We start from the raw sequence: 10,725 nt of genomic DNA, 5'->3' as shown, positions 1-10,725 counted from the left end.
CCATTTTTATTAATATGTTTCCAATAGAAGCATTTTACGTTTGCGTATTTTTCTTGTATTTAAGAAGTTTTCAAATTATATCTAAAGAATTTTGACTAAACAATAACATTCTAGAAGAGTCAAGGAGCAAATTTATGTAATTCTCTTCAGAAAAAAGATGAACTTAATGTGTTGAATCTTCTGTCATAGTTAAAGCGTCAGGAAATGGTTTTCAATTAGGACATTTACCCTAGTTATAAAATATATAAAAGGGTCAACTCGTTTTGCCACCGTTTTACTTTTTTCAATTTAGCTAAAAATAAATAATTTTAATGCTTCAAAGCTTTGTTCGGCCTATTTGTAACACAGGCTTTAGAGAATATTTTAAAATATTTCACATTTTTATCTTAAGTTCGTTTAGGATGAGAAAGAAAACAAAATATATAGCTTTTTTAACTAAGATTATATTTATGATCATGTTCATTTGTTACAGATCAGATTTTTCAATAAGACTTGCATATTCAATTCTTTTTTACAGAAATCTTGCTGCATTTTGTTGTATGATTTAAGTTTTTTTTTAATTTTGAATATTAATACATGTTTTGAGCAAGTGCTCTTGAAAGCAGACATAAAGAAAAGTTAATCAGAAAGCAATATTTGCGGCCACCGCCGTCTTAGCGTTGCTGACCAACCTCCAGAGCTAAACGGTGGAAATGCTCCTTCTGAGGTTGTATAATTATCGAATCACTGGCCGTATTGCATGGCTCCGATATGTCATCTTCGAATTCAATCCACTCGACTTCGTCGCAATCATCGTCCATGGCACTGTAGTCGCTGACGGTTGACTTTTGGAGTTCTACCATTGTAGCGTAGATTTTCGAACTATGACTCCCAAGCTGTGTATTGTTATCAAGATGAACACCAAAATCTTCTTGTGTCTGCCTTAAGTCCTATGATCAGGAAATTTATTTCAGGAATTTCTCAGGAGAATATCTTGTGTAATTGGTAGGCAATGAGTGAAATGATATATTTCTCAATTTATGATGCAATTGCACTACATTCTAGTCATTCTATTGATATCTCTAATCTTTTTACTTCGAGGTCGGTAACATTTCAAGTCAAAAACAAAACAATGTAAAGTAATTGAGAAAAATTCTAATTATAAAAAATCGCAAAATTTGTTTCCTTATGATAAGTTATCAACTGTTCTATTCCATACAATTAATCTTCAAATTTAGAATGGCAAAAATTCTAAGAGGGGAAGAAAGAATAATATATATGGCGTTTATTTTTAAATGAATACTATACGGTTCCTATTGTGTAAATCTGGACTTAATATCATTGGATTTTAAAGTGGGTCAGGGGGGTCATCCCGAATTTTTGTAATTTTGAGATTTTGATGTACTCAGAAAGAGAATTTAATAAATTTTCAGATAACATATAGAACTAACTTACTTTGTTAGAAATATTTTTCACAATTTTAATCTCTTACATGCACAATTAATTAGAAGTAAAGGGGAACAAATATGAATTTCTTGCGCCAACTGTCACTAGTTGGTCCCCTATTCTTTTATTTCAGAAAAATTTAATAGAGCTTTGGAAGAACAAGGGACCATCTTCACTACATACAAGAAAAGAGCATATTTTATAAGTTAAAAACGTGAAAATTTCAATGTTTATAATTGTGCTCAGACAAATAGAAAAGAATCAAACAGTTATTGTACAAAAATTTGCGTAAGATATTTATTTATAACGAATTGAATATTTAATACTGTCTCCTGAAAAATGACTCAGATTGAGATGAACTCCTTTAAAATCAAATGAGCGATATATAAATGGTTATCATTGAACCAACAATATTACTATGAAGTCATGTGAGATTGTACAGGCTCTATTTTATGCCTATATCGTAATTTAGAAGATAAATAAGATGTTTTTTTAGGTAACAGAATGAAACTTTTGCGATAAAATTGCTCTTATGAAGATAAACCTTCAAGATTCTATAGGATATTACGACGAACAAACAAAGTGTTTTCAAACTAAAATGCAATATATTTTGATTTTCCTAAGATTAATCTTTTAATTAAATAATTTACTGGTAAGATAAGTTTGTTAATTGCAACTTTTATTTTTCTAGACTTATTCTAGTCTATAGAAAAATAAACATAGATATTTTTAAAGCGAATTTATCAAAGTTTAATTTGAAATTTAAAAAAAAACCAAAAATTTGCGATAATTTATATTTTTGAAATATATCAAAATCCGGTACATTACCATTTCATTAGCGGTTGAGACCGATGCAGCCGGGTTTAGGATTTCGATACCTTTCAATTAAATCAAAAATCGACCAATTTGTTTGAGAAATAAGCCCTCCAGAATCATTGACATTAATAAATGCAAGATTGCGATTTTTTCTGGTCTTGGGTGTCTGGTCGAAATATTCGTCCGGACTTGCTCTGAAACACACCGAAAATGATCCGAATCCGTAGGGCCAAATATAAAGTAAAAACGTATTTTTTTGAAAGGGATGGAGGGGTTGGGGGGTGTGAATTGGGTAAGTGAATTTTCTAGAATACATTGATTTCTGGGGGGTCATCGATAACCTAAAGTTGATATCTCTTGCTGTTTAAAAACTACAGTGCTGTCAATTTATAAAAAGTGGACTGTATATAAGTACGCTCGTAGATCTCGAACACAACAAAATATCGTATAAATAAGTTAGATTTATGGATGAACATTCATATTAGTGTAATCTTTGCAATCATCTCTTATTAGATCAAAAAAAAATCAAAACCATGCGACATTAAACTAACAATTTTTGATTTCGATTTCAAGGAAATTCAAGAAAAGTAGCAATTTACTCTACATTTTCTTATTATTTTGAATGTAAAATAATATTTATTTAATACGAGAAATAAATGTTTATTTATTTTGTCCATGATCTTCTAAAAGAACTAAGAGATTTCTAATCAGAACAATCCTATAGGACATTTGCAATACTGTTCTACATCCACGTCTAAGAGACCACTATCTTCCATCATGAAGAGAAATATGCATAAATTTAACCATAGAATAAAATTACTGAGAAAATTCTCAAAATTTGATAGGTACGTGGTAATTAGTAAGATTTCTGTTTTTCTTAATGACATGTTTTTCAACAAAAAGATCAGCAACAAATATTATATAAACTACTCGGTGGCAGCCATAATCCCGAAAGCCAAAATCCCGAAAGCCAAAATCCCGAACGCCAAAATCCCGAAAAGGCCAAAATCCCGAAAGCCAAAATCCCGAATTTCTCAAATCCTGAAAGGGATGAAATTATATGGAGGAAAATGTTTAGAATAATTTTCCAAGACACAGAAGATTTCCCTTTGCCTCCAGCAAGCGCGGGTGCAATCATGGGAGTAGCTATGACACTTTTAAGAATTCGGGATTTTGGCTTTCGGGATTTTGACCCATTCGGGATTTTGGCTTTCGGGATTTTGGCGTTCGGGATTTTGGCTTTCGGGATTTTGGCGTTCGGGATTTTGACCGGGATCCAAACTACTATATTAAATTAGTTATAAATCTTTATGTATCTTTACATTTATCTTATTCAATAAAATTTCAGCTCATTTTGCGCAATAAGGAAAAAATGTTACTTACAATCGGAAGAGCAGTTGGATCCAAAAAAATGCACATATTTGAAGCGCTGCGTTTTAGAAGTATTTTTCTGTTTGATATCTTCTGGCCTGAAGTGCATGCTGCACACATACTTATCCTTCCCTACAAGGGACATAGAGAGCTCTAGACGTGTAGCCCAAATTTCCCGAACTTGCAAGTTACTTGGAAATCTAAAAAAAAAAAAAATTCCAAAACAAAATTGCAAAAATACAAGTCAGAGATATTCTTTAGCATATTTTCTTTTATCCCACTTTCCACTTGTTTCTAATCTTTAGTTTAAATTAATTTCTTTAGTTTTATTAAAAAAAAAAAGAAATGTGTAATATAGCCTCTTCGTCAATTCACCAAACCTAATTACACGAAAATTGAGTTGGTTTTTATTCGAAAACTCATTTTCTATAAGCTCAAACAATTTTTTCACTGATTTAAAAAAAGCAATTGAAGATGTTTTTTCGCAAGACAAAATTACCCCTAAATACTATCCTGTCGAATATGTTGGCCGGGAAGATTTTCACCGTATCCACATTTTTCAGAATTTTTTTCTATTCATATTAATCGCCGCTTAGAACAAATTACACCCCCACGCATTCACAATTAAATAAGCTTTCACTCACTATTTTTCACTAAAATTGCTGCGTCAAAAGAAAGAAGAAAATTGTAACTTACCTGTGGAAGGTCACCCCATTGGGATTTCGGTGCTTAGAGTTGAAGCAATTCACGACCGCGCACTTCATTTTTCACACGTTTTACTGCACGAATGTCTTCACTCACACTCACTAATCACTGGAAATTATATTTTTTCTACAACTTGCTGATTTTCTCATTTCTTTTACTCACAAAACTCTGGACCATGCAAATAAAAAAAACACAACAATGCGGCGATTGTCAAGGGGTTACGGATCTGTCCGCGGCGTGTCGCTCGCGTCATGCCTTCATGGTGCAAATTTGAATTCTCTATAGAAATTTGGCCAAAATAACGAACATTCCAGGGGGGTGCTTCAATAACATAATGGTTTTATCCCATTTCTTTCAAAGGGATAAGAAGAATATGCAAAAATTGAGAGTGTGTTACAGTTAGGGAGGGTGGGGCAGTTTGACGACGGGGCAGTTTCAATTCAATTTCAATTCAATTCAATTCAATTTATTAAAATTCTCAACTCCTAATACATTGGCAGCTAATTCTTTATGTATTAGCTGCCAATGTATTAGGAGTTGAGAATTTTAATAAATTGAATTGAATTGAATTGAAATTGAATTGAAACTGCCCCGTCGTTAAATCGCCCCACCCTCCCCTAACTCTAACATACTTATTTTTTCCATTTGTCCTCTGTGGGATTTTGGAATGTGTTTTTCTATGGCGGGTGCAACAGTCAAAAGGTAAACATGTTTGCCACTTGCCGTTCACTTTGAGTGCCGATCAGTGCGATCGTGGAGACAAATCGGCGCGAAGAACGCGATCTGCATGATCTTGCAAACTGATCAGCGCGATCTTGGATCATGCGACAAAGGGAAGATAACTGTGCCAATCATGGCTCACTCGGGTGTCGATCTGTCGATCTCTTCAAAAATGGTGCTGATCTGCCGATATCGTATCAATCTACCGATCGCATACCAATGTGTCGATCCGCCAATCTCTGGCCAAACTGTGTCGATCTGTAGATCTTTTAGCAAAATAGTGCCGATCTGTCGATCTTTAACTTCAGATTAGCACTATTTTGCCAATCACCGTTCACTGAAAGCCACTTTTACTCACCCTTGTCCTTCCGGAATTCTTCTAATGTCTTTTTCACATAATCTCGTTTGTCGAATCGACATTTTTTAATATTTTTTGCATTGTATAATGTCTAGAGTGGGCACCCAATGGGTCAAGTGGTAGAGCACTCGCTCTATGATGCAAGTGTCCCGGGTTCGAATCCCCTTTAGGTCACCAGGAATTTTTCTGGCGTTAAAGGTGTTCGGATTGCATGTCTAGAAATCCTCTTGCGGGAAGACCTAGTTCTTTCATAGAATGTTGTGCCGACGTTATTATTATTGTCATGCAATCAACGCAATCTTGTAGACTGATCAGTGCGATCACAGCGATTTTCAAAACTGATCGGCGCGTGATCTGCCGATCTGGCTCACGCAATTCACTAGCTAGCCATACTTATCCAACTACTCTCAATAGCTGAGATATAATAATCTCATCTTAAAGAAGAACTTTGAATGCTTTTTTGTGGCTGTTGCACGTCTCATCGTACAAATTGAGGGTCTCATTGAGAAATTTAGAATCAAATTCAATTACCATCACCACTGAGTATTAAAATGTTTCGTTTTTTTTCCTTTCAACCCAAAAGAAGGGTATTTTATGCACAACAGCATCTGAGAATGAAAATGTTCTAACCAGCAAACTTTATGACATTTGTAAAACACTCTGGTCTAAATTATTCCAGACACCACCAACTTTTGCACACCTTCACCTTCTGGAAAATTCACTTTTCTCCTTCCTAAGCACGTCACTTTCACGTTAATTTAGCACAAATAATTTTTTTTTGTACTCCGTACGACTTTCACCGCCAGAAAAGAGGCTCCTGAACAGGCAGGAGAGGGTGTATGATGGAGTAGCTCCGGGGTAACGACTTAATAATGATGCCATATTGCCATCTCCAGAGCAAAAGTTGAGTCCCACACCCTTCTTGGGGACGGTGGAATATTAAGTAATTTTTATGTACACAAATAATAAAAACAAGGAAGTAAGGTGCTGCAAGTGAGAGTTTGATGGGCGCACATTGCCACCGGGGAAAAAGTGCGCGAAAAGCGAAAAGCTCTTTTGACGCGATGGCATTAGACTCCCTGGCATCCCACCCATAAACACCGATGGCGAGGGTGAGAAATTGGTGGAAATTAAGAAATTTATAGGTGCGAAGGGTGAATTTATGTCTATCACCTTCACAGGCATACTCTTAAGAGAGAAAAATTGTTTTCCAGCACAAGCAATCAATGAGCAATTTTCTCTTGGTGAACGAGCTTTATTGTTTACGCACGTAGGGTAAGTGTGCCAAATTTCGGCCAGCTTGCAATTTCGGCCACCTTTTTTGTTCCTCGAATTTCCATGAATTTTTAGTTTTTAGATACTGTGGAGATTATACAATGAAAAAGAATAACAAAAAATGTAGCTTCGACAAACGAGATGACGTGAAAAAGATATTGGAAGAATTCCCGAAGGGCAAGGAACTATGAGAATGAAAGTGGCCGAAATAGGGCACTAAAGCTATGTCTATATTTTTATTCATTTTAAAATGTATTAAGAATGATTTTAGAGTAAATAAAGACGGTAAACTCTTTACAAGGTTTTAAGCAACACTCTTACAAAAGAAAGAATAAAAAAATCTATTTGTATTTAAAATATTACATTTCAAACTTGAGACTTTGATGCTTGCATGCAACTATGCCGAAATTTGGCACACTTACCCTACACACTTTTTTTTTAATATTAGCGCTGAGCAAGGGGGAAGCAACTCGCGAATCTAGAACATCTACCAACGTGAATATCGTGAATATTGGCATTTTTCGTGAATATTGCGAATATTGCATAAATATCGTGAATATCACGAATATTTCTTCAATTTTGCGAATATCGCGAATAATTCCTGAATATTGCGAATATTGCTAATATTTAGGGAAATATTCGAATATTTTCTTTTTCTTATATAAAATTGTGAATATTTTGTGAATATTTATTCTAGGACATGAAATTTTGGTCAGTTGTTTGCCCCTTGGGGGAAGCAACTCGCGTGTCTAGAACATCTACCAACGTGAATATCGTGAATATTGGCATTTTTTCGTGAATATTGCTAATATTTTATAAATATCGTGAATATCACGAATATTTCCTCAATATTGCGAAAATCGCGAATAATTCCTGAATATTTCGAATGTCGCGAATATTCCTGAATATTGCGAATATCGCAAATATTTCCTGAATATTGCGAATATCGCAAATAATTCCTGAATATTGCGAATGTCGCGAATATTCCTGAATATTGCGAATATCGCAAATATTTCCTGAATATTGCGAATATTGCGAGTAATTCCTCAATATTGTGAATATCGCGAATAATTTCGAAATATTGCGAATGTCGCGAATAATTTCTGAATATTGCGAATATCGCGAATATTTCCTGAATATTGCGAATATTTAGGGAAATATTCGAATATTTTCTTTTTCTTATATAAAATTGTGAATATTTTGTGAATATTGATTCTAGGACATGAAATTTTGGTCAGTTGTTTGCCCCTTGGCGCTGAGTCACTAGCGCCTCTAGCGGTGAAAAACTCCCGCTAGTGGCGCTATCAGCTGTTCTCAATTTTTAATTCTCAATCATTACGCTGACAAGGATTTTCACGCAAATATCATGCTTCGTTTGAAAAGGAAAAACAATAATTTCAAAATAATAAGTGACATTTTCCACTTTTTACGAAATTTGTTGAATAAAATTTGCATTTTTGAAGAGAGACAAAAACCCAGTAATTTAACTCCAATTATATAGTTTACCAAGGGCAAAGTCCTAATTGCAAGGGATACTTTTGACTATCCTCGTTCGTCCCCAAAATGTGTGGGTAAACGTGGCAAAATCAATCACTTAAAAACAAATCCTCACTTAATCCGTCTTCCATTCTTTGGGGATGTGCTCGTTAAGTGAAAATTTTCCAAAGGGAACCCATCCAGATAGGAATCTCTCCACCTCTATGAGGTAATTCTGGTGTATTTTTATCGATACCCCCTCTCGTCTCCACAGTGAAAATATATAGGGTGCGATTTTCCAAAATACATGAGAGACAGGGTTTGTAACATCGAAAGGCAAAACCCTTGCTGTGCTAGGGATTTAAATCATTAGAAAATTTGTTTCCATTTCATTCATCTTGTGCCCAAAAAGCTTGTGAGTTGAGGTGTTTAGGACGCTACCTTAATTCATGATTTTCATGGTGTCGAGGGTTGATAAAATATGTGAAGAGATTTTCAATGATTCCCGCCTATTGTTGTATAGAGGCCCCATGGAAGTCAAAATGTGAAACTAATACAGAAAGACAGCCAGACAATTTGGGGTGTTGCCTTTTTCCTGGGGGCTTCCTGCAGGGGGAGGGAAAGGGTTGAAGAATTGTATGGAAAATTCATTTAATTCTTTTTTCTCTCTCTCTCTCTCTCTTTTGCAGACAGACAACACAATAGGAAGGAAAATTTGAGGTGAGTACCCAGAAATATTTGGCATTGGAAAACTGACCATTAGGAAGAGGAAATATCGCTCATGTAGTATTACAGGGACTTACGTTAAATTTCAAAAACCCTGAGACAGTGTCTTGCATTCTGATATTAAATTTGATAAATATTTGAGACCCTCAGAGCAAAAACCGTCTATATTAATCCATGTGTCGCTCCCTGGAAATCACAAGGGGCTAACTCAGTTTTTTACGATTTTCAGATTTTGTCGCACTTCGAAAGATAATTTATTAAATTTTCAGTTTATATAAGTCGTTGAATTTCATTATTATGGCTCCGGCACACCTTTTGGATCAGAAAAATTTCATGAATTCAAAATTCGAATACCTTTCTATCTCAAAAGATTTGCGTAAGTCTATCTCATTTCTTCGCACTCTTTTTCTTCTTTTTAACATCAAAACAAATTCAATTTATCTCAATCGAATTTGGAGTGTGAAAGAATGAGATAGACATAAGCAAAACGTGTGAAATTAAAAGGAATGTGAATTTTGATTTCATGAAATTTTTCTGATCTAAAAGGTGTGCCGGGGTCATTTGGAATATTTTTTTCAAAATTCTACTCTTTTTGAAAATAAAATACAAGTGATTAAATCAAAGCAAGTTGATTCTTTGTCATTTTTATTTCAGAAAAATTTGTGCATCTTTTAGAATAACAGAGAGCTAACTCAGAAAAAAATTAAATTTTGATCTTTTTGTTCAAAGTTGAATAGTTATATTATGTTACTGTAGTGACTATATTACGGAAATAATAATAAAAATATTATTTTAAGTGGATTTTATCTAGTTATCGTAGTCATAACGATCCACATAGCGAATCGTCAGGATTAGCGCACTTGACAGTACTATTCAGAAAACAATTAATAAGAACAGTAATATCTTATTCATCATATTACTGCACTGGAGTGCATTCTTTCTAATACACGTATTTTTCCATTTGAAATCTTGCATACTAGGGTAATTGGCTTAAAGCGAGACAGTTTGAAAAGTTGGACAAAGCAGTGTGAAATGTGAGACACCTCCTTAAAAACTCGATAATAAATCAATTAAATATTTCAATTTTCGATAAAAAGATTATTAAACCTAATTTTGTGATTATTTTAGAAGTTAAAAATGCAAAAATCGTTATAAAACAATCAAAGGGTGACTTGCATGAAGAATTTAAAAAGTGTATTGCATGCGTGATATTCATAACCTTGACACGGTAGTTGTCATTTTCTCTGTTTCTTATGGAAGTTGCTAGTTGCTAGTTGGGCGTCCAAGAAGTTCTTGGTAATTAGCGTTCCTCAACTGTTACCCGGACATAAAGGAGGGATTATTCTTCACGGCGGAGGCGAGGCACATACGCCGTCCCAAAACTAAGAACAGTTGCATTTCGAAGGTCAATAAACTTTTCTGCTCCAACGATTGTGAACAACCTGATGCAAAGACTTCCCTCCTTGTCTCTGGGGACACTTAGGGCGTGGTTAGCCAGTGCAAACAATGAGGATGTGGGTCAAATTGTTACATCAATCTATGTGTAATGTAATCGTGCAAGTGCAATTCATGTCGTGAACTTTGCCAATCCACACCTACAGTGAACTTTTATAAACTTAAAGTGATAGGGAATCAAACAGCTATTATGGCTCGATTTCCCTCCCGTATCTCTCTCTCTCTCTCTCTCTGGGCATATCCAACTCCCTCGGCTGGTAACCCTGCTACTCTGATGCTGAGTTACATAACATACAACCTGAGAAGGGGCTTTTCCATCGTTTTGCCCTGGAGGTTGGTCTCGACGCTAAGACGGCGATGGCCGCATGGGGGGTGGGTTAAAAGAAAGAGATGAAATA

The 10,725-nt window shown here is 34.9% G+C and overlaps 1 long non-coding RNA gene across 1 annotated transcript; it reads right to left on the bottom strand.

The window, feature by feature from the left end:
• Positions 1-917: 917 nt before the first annotated feature.
• On the bottom strand, positions 918-4,526 carry LOC129799924 (uncharacterized). The gene is made up of 3 exons (XR_008751558.1): positions 4,112-4,526; positions 3,625-3,812; positions 918-929 (listed from the first exon to the last, which is right to left on the bottom strand). It is a non-coding gene; the product is annotated as an uncharacterized LOC129799924 (long non-coding RNA).
• Positions 4,527-10,725: the final 6,199 nt, after the last annotated feature.

Source organism: Phlebotomus papatasi, chromosome 1, assembly GCF_024763615.1.
Source record: "Phlebotomus papatasi isolate M1 chromosome 1, Ppap_2.1, whole genome shotgun sequence".
In the NCBI taxonomy this organism is placed as follows: Eukaryota; Metazoa; Arthropoda; class Insecta; order Diptera; family Psychodidae; genus Phlebotomus; species Phlebotomus papatasi.
Note: the sequence above shows the minus strand (reverse complement) of the source record. Positions and strands in the feature narration are given on the sequence as shown.